This window comes from Mytilus californianus, unplaced genomic scaffold, assembly GCF_021869535.1.
Source record: "Mytilus californianus isolate M0D057914Y unplaced genomic scaffold, xbMytCali1.0.p SCAF_7, whole genome shotgun sequence".
Lineage (NCBI taxonomy): Eukaryota > Metazoa > Mollusca > Bivalvia > Mytilida > Mytilidae > Mytilus > Mytilus californianus.
In genome coordinates this window covers 59,531,476-59,546,343 of record NW_026262723.1, presented here as the reverse complement: position 1 = coordinate 59,546,343, position 14,868 = coordinate 59,531,476, and the positions used below count along the sequence as shown (strand labels likewise).

Below are 14,868 nucleotides of genomic sequence, written 5' to 3'. Positions count from 1 at the left end.
GCTTCCTCCACCAATAAAAACCAACCGCCACGAAATAGCATAATAGTGTTCAAAGTGGCGTTAAACACCAATTAATCATGAATGTCAACATCTGATAACACTCAAGTGTCATAATCTTGTGAGAAGATTTCCTCCTCAAATGCCATATTTGTAGAGTCTTCTTATCTTTTTGATAGTCTATGTTTCGGGATAAGAGTTATTTTATTTTTTCCCAAGAATCTACCGTCTTTAAATGACTCAAAATCTTGTTTGATACATTTTCACCTCTTATTAATTCAATTACGTTCAATCTATTTACATAGTGATCAAATATAAAGTTAAAAATATTCATCATGTCTTAGAATTGGAGTGTTAATTTTGTTTAAGTCTACCGCCTGCTCTAGACAAGTAAAAAATAGTTGTGCAGTCTTTTCCTGATTGTTATGTTTTGATAAATTTAAGTATTTCAATATACTGTATATAGTTTAGATTGACTCTTGAAATGTTGTGTTTGTAATTTTGTATATGAATCGGTTATTTTAATCATAGTAACTGTTATATGATAAAAATTATTTTATCTAATATATAGAGACACACACACAGAAAATATGATGCTAGGAGTAACGGGGGATCATGTATCTGTATAAATTACATTATGTCGTTAAAGGGAAACATCGCAATAAATTAATAGTCCAATTAGTTCTTCAACCGCAAAAATTGTCCAGTTTAATGCAACTCCAAAGAAATAGAAGAAAATTGCTTTATTTCCAAATTAATGGATCAACAAAAAGCTCTAAATGAACAAATAAACAAGAACAAAAGAATAATACAGGGGGAACTAACTACCTGATTAATAGAATGTAAAACATATACATGTATGCATTTATAATAATCAATAATTTACATATGGTTTAAGGAAATAGTACTACACAATACATTACAATGTTTACGTTAGAACTAACTGTTGAGATGTTTTGCCACAAATAAAAAAAAGTATAACAAAAAACCAAGGTTCATTTAAAGAGAGAATCACATTTCTATGAAACTGCAATTCATTTTCAACTTCCTTTTTTCAGGTATAACAAATTCTATTTCCCCTAGATAAACAATCTTACGTTTTCGATAAATAACTTATTTTATGATATTCTAAACCTGCATAAAGCTTTTTCTAAAATTAAAGTTTTTAATCACAGGAAAGTAATTCTCTGCTCTGGACGATTATAAGTAATTATATATAAGTATATTTTTTTCTAGACTAAGGTATTTTCCAAATAGTAATGCATGTTTAGTAAAGCCTGATTTATATATAAAGAAATATATATATATATTTGTATGTCTTAATATGTGAAAACTCTACAATGATACCTAGGGTTATACTTGGAAAACATCACAAATTACATACGTTATAATTCATCTGAAATTTAAATTAACGATGTTAAGTCTGCAAATTTTGCAGGAGCAAATATTGGTCCTTCCCTCGACAGGATTTAAAACCTTGCTACTGTGACATATTGGCAACTCCATTGATACAATGTCTAACACTTCAGACCACCAGGCCAACTAGGCTATATAAAAATATGACTTTCGTTAGTCTAGTCATGCTTTTCTTCTTTGGTCTCACCAGGCCGGGAAACATGAAAAGATTGGAGGTACTGACATGATTTTTTTTTACATAATTTTCTTAAATTGTCCTTTGACAGATTAAGAAATTATTAAGAAACTAGTTTCAAGTTCCACAAACAAAGTTGACCATAGATAAATTTAGCTATTTTTTGTTTAGGCCCCTTTAGGTCCAATAGCTCTTCACATCCTTGGCTTTAAAATATTTAGCTTATAGCGTTCCTGATGAAGGTTAATCTAGAAAAGCGCTTCGGACGTATACAATTATAAAGTGTTATTTTCATTTTATACTATGGAAACAGTTGTTGAGTTGCATACTGGTGATTCATAAGCATTTAAAAATATGCTTGATATATATGTATATATTGTGATGTTACACTATTGTTTCAGATAAGGGTGAAGGTTTGGTACCATTAAAACGTTTAAACCCGCTGCAATTGTTTGCACCTGTCCTAAGTCAGGAATCTGATGTTCATTAGTTGTCGTTTGTTGATGTGGTTCATAAGTGTTTCTCGTTTCTCGTTTTTTATATAGAATAGACCGTTGGTTTTCCCGTTTGAATGGTTTTACACTAGTAATTTTTGGGGCCCTTTATAGCTTGCTGTTCGGTGTGAGCCAGAGCTCCGTGTTGAAGACCGTACTTTAACCTATAATGGTTTACTTTTATAAATTTTGACTTGGATGGAGAGTTGTCTCATTGGCACTCATACCACATCTTCTTATATCTATATATTTATCTTCAACTTTTCTTGAAATAAAAAGATAATCAATAGCTGAGACTTCATATCTGCTTTAGAGTTTTCATTTTAAGCCCATTCTTTAAATCGATAAAAATAATTGAGTTAATATCTCCAGTTTTATTGTAATAACCACCACTCTTGTAATAAGTTTTGTTATCTGTTTCCATAATTTTCTGAGTTTGGCAACACATTCTTGAAGAACGTATTACCAGCAGCATTTTTGTTTTTGGTATTTCATAAGAAAATTTAGTTTGTTCTCAAATAACCCGTATTTCTATAGGTTATAAATGTGTGCTGTCATCAATTGTTGTAAAGACAAATTAATCTCATGTTTAAAGTTCAACAAAACGGTTTAATATAAATTAACAGCTTGTGTCCAGATCCTATTAATTATTCAGTTGTATTAATTTGTTTATGCCAAACTGTGTATATTATTTAACTTGAATTTAATAAAATATGTTTACATTAGAAGACAAAAACTATAAACTTCAATACTTCATACAGTAAGTGCTATTCTGCTTGGTGACAGATTTCTCCTTTTTACTTATTTATGTCTTTCTGAGTAATATTTGTCACATAACACAATGTTGTTATTACAAATATGCATATTATTAACGGGGTATTTTTGCACAAAGTGTCAGTCTGATAACTATTCAAAATAATTTCCTGCCACTCATAGATTTCTCAAAACCACTATCACATATGTAGTCTTCCTTCAGACAAAAGACATGATCCAGGACATTGTATAAGGAACATTTTCAAAAAAGTTTGAATTCTACAGCGAACTATGTTCAACTTTGTGATGATCTTTTATTTATGTTGATTGTTCAGGTTAACAAGTTTGAGACGTTGAGATTGAAATAAAAAAAAAAACATCATGATACTATATAAAAACAGTTTTTTGTTTTGGTAAGACTGATATTACATTGTACTTGTTATAAAAAAAAACAGTTATAAAAAAACACTATCACATATGTAGGCTTCCTTCAGACAAAAGACATGATCAAGGACATTGTATAAGGAACATTTTCAATGAATTTTGAATTCTGTAGCGAGCTTTGTTCAACTTTATGATGATATTTTATCCAGGTGTACAAATATGAAACGTTGATATTGAAGTAAAATAAGTATCCTGATACACGATCAAAAGTTTATTTTTAGTAAAAATGATACTTCTTGTTATAAAAAAAAGTTAACATTACTGTTTTTATTTTCTAAAATATATAATAAACTATGACACAAAAGCGTCATAATTTCAATATTTTTCACGAATCTTTATAAACTGTATTTAGGAGCAAATATAAAATTTGTTTGTAAGAACTGCTGAATATATTCTTTATTACTCATTACTTACTGCAAGTTTTTTTTTAATAAGTGATATTTTAATAGGTAAATATTCAGGATTATATACCCTTTTGTTGTTTCAATGCTAAACGTATGGACATTTTATAAAAAAAAATCTGCTGCCTATCCCCTTTTACTTCTATATTAGACAATCCGGTTCTAAATAGATAGAGGATTATTAGGACTTTTTGTAAACAATAAATGGTAGCACATCATGGACAAACAAATAAGTAATCTATGCTAAAATTTCATAACGAAAATCTATGTTATAAAGTCAGTGGATTTTCTGCAAAAATCTTGGCTTTATTTGCCACAAAATACCCATTTTCTATTAAATGCAATGAAACAATAAACATTATTGCTTTGAACAACGTTTCCCTTTGTTATATTTACTAAATGGCATGTTACTTTTATCATGGATTTGTACTGTTTTGATATTGTAGCAATTTCGAAATACACAGGCCTACTGAAGAGGTCATAAACCTTAAAAGCACAAACTTCATTGACACTGATGCAATCATGCTTACTATTTTTAATTGTTATATTTTTTTTAGTTTCCCGTGCCTCATATTTTTTAAAACATACATTTTTGAAAATATCATCGTGTCATTTATAACGGTAATGTTCAGCACTCCGCATAACCCCGATACAAATGAATCGGGACATTGACGCGTTCGAATCGAACACACGCACAATATTTGTACAGACACCCGTGCTTTTTATATAAAATATAACAGTTTGAGAAGGTGTATATTTTTAAATTACTACTTAAAAAGCCTAAAAATATGCCTGTTTTAAGTAAGTATTAAGAGTTAAGTTCAAACACCGATGTTCCTTGTTCCTCCTTTATAATCGATTCATATTATACAATTAAACAATCAAATAAACATTTCTCAAGTTGCATCTTACATTTATCAATATAGACCATAACATTTTGCGATCCCACTTTCGTTTTGCATTTTCCGAAATGACGTCCCTGGAATAACGTTTTTACCCTGTACAAAAATGTGTTCAATAGTTGATCACCACAACTTTTTTCGTTTCCTTACAATGAAGATAAAGAGGTTATCGATATTTGAATCAGTTATCGTATTTGTTTGATATAAAGGTAAGAGCAGAAATTTTAAAAATTCTATATAGACCCAAAGGGATTGGAGAACGATCTGATTCGGATGGACAAATTAAATCTGTAAGTACTTTTTAACAGCCATAAACTGACATTTGAATATTTACTTTTTCACTTTCAGGATTAAATAACGAGCAAAATTATTACCATCCTGTTACTACTGGATCTTGGGAACCTCACTAGAGATATGTTTTGAAGTCTTATGTCCTTCTCTCAGCCTTTGTTTGTTACCTTGTATCTTCTGAATCGGGTGCTACGTGTGAAGCAGCATCTGCTTACCCTTCAGGAGCATCTGAGATCCCCCCAGTTTTTGGTGGGTTTCGTGTTACTCCGTCTTTAGTTTTCAATGTTGTGTTTTGTATATTGTTGTTTGTCTTTTGGTCTGTTTCTTTTTTAGCCATGGCGTTGTCATTTTATTTTCGACTTATGAGTTTGAATGTCCCTTTAGTATCTTTCATCTCTTTTCTTAAAGGATTTATGAGATTTGAACATCTGTTAACTACATATACTTTAGCTTCTAATTGATTGTAATCAGTGTGGCTTTAAGACACAATGATGATATCTTGTGGCTAATTTAAAAGGGTTGCATTTTTGTATTTCATTGTATTTAATCATTCAGGTTAACCTTAACTACAACTGACAGACAACTTAAATCTATAACTCCAAAGTTTGTTATAAAATTATGTATGTAAAACGTGTTAACTTTTTTCATGCAGTCTCTTTGCCTCGACCATACCCGGTGAAAGATATTCCAGGAACACGTATCGAATTACAGAAAACGACTGTCATATTACCGTTTCGACACTATCGCCTACTTTTTCAGTCAAATTTGAATCTTGCCGCGGAACTGGAATCAAATGCGAACGTATTTTGTGTGATATACAAACAAAGCAATTGTACGTAGATATTGTAAAGAATAAGAGTACTTAGGATTTTATAAAAAAAAAAAAAGGTCTAAAAACAAACTGAAAATAACACGATGAAAGTTTGTCACAACTATCAGAAACACATGTGGTGAATCCTCCTCGTGAGTGCTGTTGCACGACGACGATCTTTCTAACGACACTGAAATAGGATTCCAACTATTTGTAGACAAAAGAAGAGGAATAAAAACCAAATGGGAGAAACAAAACTAAGAATAAAAATATGTGACTTTCCACTGTAGAAGAAGGAACAATTGTATATATGGCAAACTTACAAAGAATGAACTTTATTAGAGTAATATCAAACAAACACAAAAGCAAGACATTAAAGATTTGGATGTAACAATTTTGGATGTCAAATTCAAGTGACAGAAACCGTCAAGGAACTTCGGCAAATTGCTCAAAGAAGGTCTCTATGAATATCATAGGAAGTCAAAAGACGCGTTCGTGAAGCTCATCAATGCGTGAACCAATCGTGCGAAGAGCTATTTACAAAGAAAAAACTATAAGTATATGCTAAGTGACAAGCCATGAGCAAATTTTTTAGGTTGGAAAGAGATGTTGTTTGGTTGAGAAGTTACAACTTCTAATTCAGGACGAAATCGATGATAAAGATTTGTTTAATAAATTGAGTGTTGTAGTGGTACCGTTAGCAACCTTCTTCTCAAGAACAATAACAATTTATGTTTTTTTCAAGGTTAGTCGTATTTCATTCTCGCTATTATATCAGATGTGTTGAAGGAAAATAATGGACTGCGAGTGCACATTGTGCTCACCCTTGAGGTGTTGGGAACAGATGATGTTGCTGCAGAGACAACACATGTTTTTTGAACTGGTCATAGATAAATTTGCATTTGATCGCTGACTTCGGACTAGGCACTCATACATCAATGTCCTCACCAATAATAACGATCAAGTATTCTGCTGTTGATACTCTTTTTTTACACTGTTACCCTATCAAGATGTGTCACAGTCTGTATTAGTTTTTGAATATTCTAATGCTTTTGCGTAAAAGTTTTAAATCACTAAATATAGAAATAAGAAGATGTGGAATGATTGCCAATGAGACATCTCTCCACAAGAGACCAAATGACACAGAAATTAACAACTATAGGTCACCGTACGGCATCCAACAAAGAGAAAAACCCATACCGCATAGTCAGCTATAAAAGATCCCTGATAAAAGCATGCTTACTATTTTTAATTGTTATAATTTCATATCTAAGCATGTTGATAAATGATTGTTAATTTTCATTGTTTCATATTTTTTTTCTTTAAAAAGGAGTTTGGTTTTAATTCAAAATCGTTCAAAATGGTATACCCTGCAAACAGATAATCACTGAAAAATCTGTTTTAGATAAGGTAAAGAATTGTGGAACCAGGGATGATATAGAGGAGTTTTGTACGCTGATTGAGAAAGCCTTTGAACTTACTTCATCTACCGAAACTTTTCAAGAAGCAATGACAACTATTAATGCACTTTATGATTGGCTAGAAAAAGGCTATGTTGGTATATTGCCAATGCGATCAATAGGCCCTCTACAGTGGACAAATAGTAAGTTTAACGAGCATGAACATAGAAATTTTAACCATTCAAAGGCTAATCAGAGCGCAGAAATTTTAATAGTTCTTCTTGATTATAACAAAGAAAATAGAGAAAAGGAGGCTGAACTCCATGGACTTACGAATTTAGTAAGAGCGATGGAATCATTTCAGTGAGGAATAATGAAAAACATACTGCGTTGGACAAACCACTTTTGAAAACACCGGAAGGTGTCCTAGAAGCCAAACAGTTAACCTTAATTCTTGCACACGAAGAATTTTCAACAATAACGTTTGAGGAGCCGGATCGGGGTATGCATCCGCACATGATTAAGAAAATGCGAGATTTAATTTTGAAGCATGTTTCCGGGAAAAACAGTCCTGGTAATATCCCACAACCCATCAATCATTGATAACTGGGCAATGTCAAGAACCTTTATTTGTTCAAAACACAATTTTGGTGGTGAAATCAGCCATTCTATTTGCAAAGTACCCGTAGATCGTTACATTAACAAGTATAGTAGAATTGATGAAATAAGAAGTCTTCTTTTCTCATCGCGAATTCTTTTTGTCGAATGCGTTACTGACAAAATAATTATTGATGCCATATTTTGCTTATTGATAAACGGCGACAGTAATGTTAGAACAGAAAAACAGATCCCGACAAAACAAAAGCGTTTCCTTCTTTCGATTGATATTCGTGAAATGTCAGGTAAAGATGAGGGTTCCAAGAAAGAGGATTTTTGCAAAAAGCTTGGGAAAGAGATATTTCTTTTGTTTGATTCAGACCAGAAAAAAAAGTAAGAAAGGGAATGTCTATATATGGAAAACTGGGGCAATTGAACAACGATTTATTGATGTCATTAATAACGGAGATTAGGCTTCAGTTTGTGCTTGCAATAACATTTTCCGCATAGATTTGAGAGAGCAAAGTCCTTTTAACAGAAAAATTGATGAATATGTAGTTCGTCTAACAAAAATAAAAACAGTTGAAGAAAAATTAACAACAAAACAATCTAGAAGTAAACTTAAACAGTTAAAAAAAAGAATTCGAAGGCAAGAATCGAAATTGAAAAAAGACTAAAGGAAAAAAGACTTTTTCAAAAGGCTGAACCCGAGAAAATCATAGAAATTGCACGCGCAATGATAAATTATCCAGACGATGAAGAGGAATTCATTAGATTTTAACGAAAAAAATCTCGACTGAAAATAAAAGGAGGTATGATGATCGAAAATAATCCCCGGCGGAGAAAAAACATCACCCAAAATATGGGAAGATCCGTCTGAGGAGCCCGACATGCCTGCAGAATATCATACAGGTCAAACTCAAAATTTAGAAAAATCGAATTTAGAATGAACGTTTTTTTTTAAATACGTTTTTATTAAAAAATTAAAAAGTCGCCGTATACTATAGTAACACAACTGGTCTTAATGCTTATCATTAGCAAGATTGTCTAAAATCAACTTTGTGTGACGCCATTGGGTTCCTGGTTTGTTTAAGGGTGTACAAGTATATTATGCCTATGTTAGGTTGATTTTCTGGGCATTTTATAAATATTCTAACGCCTGGTATTTCTTAATCATAGGCAATCCGATGAACATACAGATAGGTAGACATATATATATATATATATATATATATTTAAATTTACAGTGATTGTATGCTTCTAAAAATAGAATAGCATCCTGTAATCATACTGAAGAGATGAGTAGATGATCATTTCTGTACACTTAAAAATACTTTGTGTATTGCGTTTAGACGTCCTTGTTTAATTTCTATGAGAAGGCTGATTTTTTTATCAGCTATAGTTAGAGGAGGGGATAAGGCGTCTGCGCAATGCTAGGCGGTGTTGTCGTACAAGTATGAAGTGAAAAGTACAGGTTCCATCCCCGCTCGGGGAGGAGGTAAAGAATCAGATCTACTCTAACATTGTTAGGTTGATTTTCTAGGAACTTTATATGTATATATAGTATATGAAATTTACAGGTTAAACAAAACATTACTCTTGAAATTAGACTCATTGTATCGGTTAACTAATTCTTCGTGGTAACTGTTGAATTTATGCAGTGTCGATTTAAGTCAGATTTGGGGATTTTGAAGATCGTGTTAATTACCCTGATATCAACACAACTAACGCAACTGGACTCCTACATAACAATAATAAAGCATAGATGATAACATACATTGTATTACATTCTTTGAGATACAAATATTTTATATTGCTTACTATTAGATTGGTTTCATTTCAAAATTACGAGCATCTTTTCAAAAATTGTCCAATATTGCAAATCTTAAGATAGTTGGGTGCTTACCTGTTTTTTTGGCTTAAAAAATCATTTGAAAACGTTCTTCAAACATTGGTTTGCAGAAAATGGTTACAGATCACACATGGATCATGATCAGTATAAAATAGAGAGATGGGGTGTTAATTGATATGATTAAAGTAATGTTAACTGTCTGTATCAGTAATTCTTGCCTCACAATAAACTGACTTTTTTCCCTAACAATTTTGGTATAAAGCAGGCAGAGCAATTTTTTAAATTTATAAAACTGTTATTTTCATAAAGATTAAGACCTTTTTGTTATTGATTGTTCACTAATCCACTGTCTGGTGTATGCCGATGTTTTGTTATGTTTACATATCGGATAAGAGTATCTTAAACACCTAGATAAGGCTTACTGGTTTGTAATAAGTGGTGTCTCTTGATTTAAGTATAAACATAAAATAACGACCAGTGGTTTTGTCCATAACCAGGTACACACACACCTCTCATATAGTTAAATTATAAATCACAAATATAAACCAATACTTGTATGCAGTTGTAATATTCTAATTGACACAATTCGTTTACATACATGTAAGCTGTGTTAAACGCTTCGTTTAAATTTCTAGAAGACATGTTTGATTCAATATAGCCATTGATAGAAAAAACTGCGTAAAAATGTGCCAAGTCTCTGTTTAAGTCATGCATTCGTCACGGTATTGGTCCATTTGTCATATCTTTAAAAGTGTGACAGGATGGAATAATTAAATATCAGACTAAATTTTGAAATTTCAGTTACACAAGGATTCTTTATCAACACTACACTGAGATGCGGATGAAACAATCGAAATACAACATTCAGTGTTCGCATAGATCCTATATCGGCTTCTAAACAAAATATTGCTATGAAAATAGTCTATATAGTATATAATATTGTTAGCATAGAGGGGACAATAAAGTAAAAATAGTCTACCGCCAAATTAGTAATAGAAGCATAAAGGTATACGGATATTCTCTAACAAACAGAACAATGGCTACAGATGCAACTCGGGTCTGCTTAAAATGAAAGTTCCAAACAAACGTCTTTGAAATTTCCATGTCCTTCAGTGAAAAATGAATGCAATGCTTTATTTCCATGTGTTCAAACATTAAAAATTTAGTGTGAGGATAGGGTAAACCATTGACCTATTTGGAAGGCTCTTCCAAAAATTTATTCTGACAGCAAATGTGGGCAAGTTATACCCAATTATGAAGATAAATTAGATCAATTTACAACATAAGACGTTTTGTTTGGACAGACGACCGCGGAACATTTCGGGATCGATTCTCCTTTTACGAAAAAGTTGAGTATCGTGTGTTAGGAAAATGTATATAGGTAAAAAATAGATTCAGAGACAATTGCAAGTGCCTGTGATTTTGTCTTAAATAGTGAAAACCTTTTAACATTTACCTCTATTTGTCCGTATCTTCTTAAAACTAGTACATCAGTCGTGTGTGATTAATCAGGAAGTGGTGGAATATTAACTCAATTTGCTCAAGTCTCATAAATAATGTATACTATATAAAACGACTTGACCTTTTTTTTACCGTCAATATATACAGACTTGGGACAAGCACATAAAGAACATGGTGGAGTTATCATTGTTTGTGAGCACTCAACCCTCCCCTAACCTGGGTCAGTGGTGTACCAGCGATACAAGAGTACTCAAAACTAAGAAATAAATCATGTTTTCCCAGACTAAAGTTTCAATCGGTTCACGTCCAACAGATTTAGTGTAAAGACATCATAAACAGTCTGAGAAAGTTCTTTATTGTCGCCTTTTTCCTAACTTTCTTTAAGGAAAGATGATTATATTTCCTTTAATTGTAGTCTCATGGTCAGTTTGTCTCTTTTTGTCTCATTAAGTTTACCGCAACCAAACGTGTCATTATTTATACATATTTTCTCCTTTGCAGTTTCATTGAAAAACAATAATGAACGTTTCTTACTGTAGTATAGCCAACTTGATTTATGTAGAAATATTAAGTGCCAGTCTTTGTAAGAATCATGCATTTTAGAAGAAATTCAAAACTTGGCAAAAAAATAAAACCCCGCTGACTTAACCATCCTATTATGAAGCTACTCTCGTCATGAGTTAGAAATAGTAGGTCTTTCGTTTCTGCGTGTCTAGTAATTGATTAGCACTTAGGCAACAACTCACTGAGGGGTCCGTACGTTGCCTGTCAAATTTCTGCCCCAACCCAACAATCTTGATCGGCTGGATCAGTATAGCAAAATGACTTCTTGTAAATTAACTTTAAATTATTGGTTGTCTTGTTTTAAGTCATATTATTCAAATCTGTGTCTTAAATCAAGTTTTCAAAACCAACTATGTAAACAATAAGAGGACATCATAACATGTCCATGATAATACCAAAATACTGAAAAACCGAACAGATATATGCAAAAAAGAATTGTCAATGTTCTATCTTTTATCGCCTCTTCTGTTTTGTGGGCTGACGTAATAGATTAGTGAATTGCATTTAATATAGATTAAATAACATTTATATTGCACAACATTGCATTTGCTTGGTAAATATTATTCGACCTTTAATATTTGTTTTAGATATAAGTAGTCGTAAATACTCCTATATAATAGAAATTGTATGTATAATTTAATTACGTTTATATATATACGCTGTACTCTTTGTAAGAAAAGGATTTTGTTCTCGAGTTTTTGAATATTCCATAACTTCCGGTTAGTATAGGTTATTATGAAATTCCGGCTAGTAAAGGTTATTATGAAATTCCGGCTAGTAAAGGTTATTATGAAATTCCGGCTAGTAAAGGTTATTATGAAATTCCGGCTAGTAAAGGTTATTATGACACAACCAACAGTGAAGCTGTTACAGATCCATATATTCGATAGAAATGGTTGGTATTCTAATTACAAAAAACTTTTTGGGCATATAATAATGTTGTATCAAATTCATGAGAGTAATAAACGAAGTGTATAATAATGAAAAATGGAATATTCTTAAAATGAATATTTTACTTAAATAGATATAAGAAGATGTGGTATGAGTGCCAATGAGACAACTCTCCATCCAAGCATGAAAGTAAAATACGTGTGTGTTGAATTTTAAATGTCTTTTCAGACGTTATATTTTTTTGAGATTGCTATTAAGAATGGAATATTCTTAAAATGAATATTTTACTTAAAGCATGAAAGTAAAATACGTATGTGTTGAATTTTATATGTCTTTTCAGACGTTGTATGTTTTTGGATTGCTGTTTTCATCCAAACAGTTCTCACTGTTCATATAAATATTCAACTTTGAATTAGAAAGAACCACACGAGTTCTTGGGTACTTTTTTAGTTTTTTTCGGCATCTAAAAATTATTTTCAATAATATTTTTTTCATAAAAATTTTCCACGAGAATATCAGGCTAATCTGATGGAAGAGATAGCAATAATAGGTTTTTTTTTTAAATATAAAAATAAGGAGATGTGGTATGACTGCCAATGAGACAACAATCCACCACATTTTCTCTTTTGTTTGGCCTTCAACAATGAGCAAAACCCATACCGCATAGCAAGCTACAAAAGGCCTCGAAATAACAAATGTAAAACAATTCAAACGAGAAAACTAACGGCCTTATGTATGATACAATAAAGGCAACAGTAGTATACCGCCGTTCGAAATTCATAAATCGATCGAGAAAAAAACATATCCGGGTAACAAACTAAAACTGAGGGAAACACATCAAATATAAGAGGAGAACTACGACACAACAGAAACACAACATTAAAATGTAACACACACAGAAACGAACTATAATATAACAATGGCCATTTTCCTGACTTGGTACAGGACATTTTAAGAAAAAAATGGTGGGTTGAACCTGGTTTTGTGGCTAGCCAAACCTCCCGCTTTTATGGCAATGTTAAATATAACATTAAAATGACAACATTACATGACAAGACTACAATACAAATAAATGGGAGAACATATAGGACAGAGAGACATACGAATAATAGCTAACAAAAGGTACAACCTTACTGTCCAATGCGAAATTTAGCAAAATATGTTTTCCTATTCAACTGGTGAACTCGACTCCGTTTATTATACTCATACCTTTGATACCACATGTTTTCATTTAAAAACTCGAATTGCTTAATATTTTCATCAGCGGAGAAGCAAGGCAGGTGGATCGGATGGGATCGGATGGCCGTCCGTGATCGAGCAGGGTAGAACATCTGGGAGTAATATGAATATGAAATATTTTTAGGACTTCTTAATAAAGTTCATCAATCAAAATGGATTTGATAATATCAGATGTATTAATTTATGTATAGTATAGCTAACGTCTTGATTATCACTAGCATGGGATAACAGTTTAACACGGACATAACATTTATACATAATGAAGCACATGAAACAAATTAAATTCAGTGACAAAACTTACAGCAGACGAGAGAAAGTTGTCCGCAAAACTCTTTTTGATTTTTTTTTAAACAGCTATTTCATCTACTAGTATTTTATATTTTCTTTTCGTTGAATTTGTTCTATTGTGTAATTTTTTCCCCAATTTCACTTATTTTTCTTACGATACCTTGTTATGTGCTTAGGTATCTCAGAACGGAACATCATATTTATAATATTACTCAACTTTTATAGTTCTTATCGCTTTTAGATGCTAGTTGATCATATACGCAGTATTCCCTTTTAAAAACCTTCCTTGGGGATGAGCATTATATGTATTTTATGAACTCTACATGTACAATATGTCGAACAGGAACTGCGTACTAGAAATAAAACACAATTTGTACCATCAAATGAGTGTTGAACATGAGGGGTTATTGTATATTTATTAACATACAGAGATTAATGTGTTAAAGAAATCGATAAATGACTGCTGAAAGCATTTTATCAATTTTCTGGCTTTTTGATAAAGATAAACTGTTTTATTTTTTACTTGCAGCATTAACAAAAACTTTAAAGCGATGATACGATCTATTGCAATGCACAATTTCGTGCATTTTCATCAAGAACAGAGACTTGTATTTGAAGAAGGTACACATTTTGTCATTGGAGGTAAATCGAGCGGAAAATCAGCCGTGTTTGAATTATTCAAACAAAATAAGCCAATCAGCAACTTCGGTATCAGATGAAAATGAATTCGCTTATGCTGATTGTCATTTCACAATACCTTAGCGATATCCTTCAATAACTTGTTATCAACAGCCGAGAGAGATCATCGCATGTTTTTTCATCAGAAAACAAGAAAGTCAGGACCGTAACAGTGAAAATTGTAAGGCAAATGGCTATGAATGTTACAAGGTTA

At 31.9% G+C, this 14,868-nt stretch overlaps 1 pseudogene; it reads left to right on the top strand.

The window, feature by feature from the left end:
* LOC127708520 (uncharacterized) overlaps window positions 1-14,868 on the top strand; it is a 34,498-nt pseudogene that overhangs the window by 16,609 nt on the left and 3,021 nt on the right.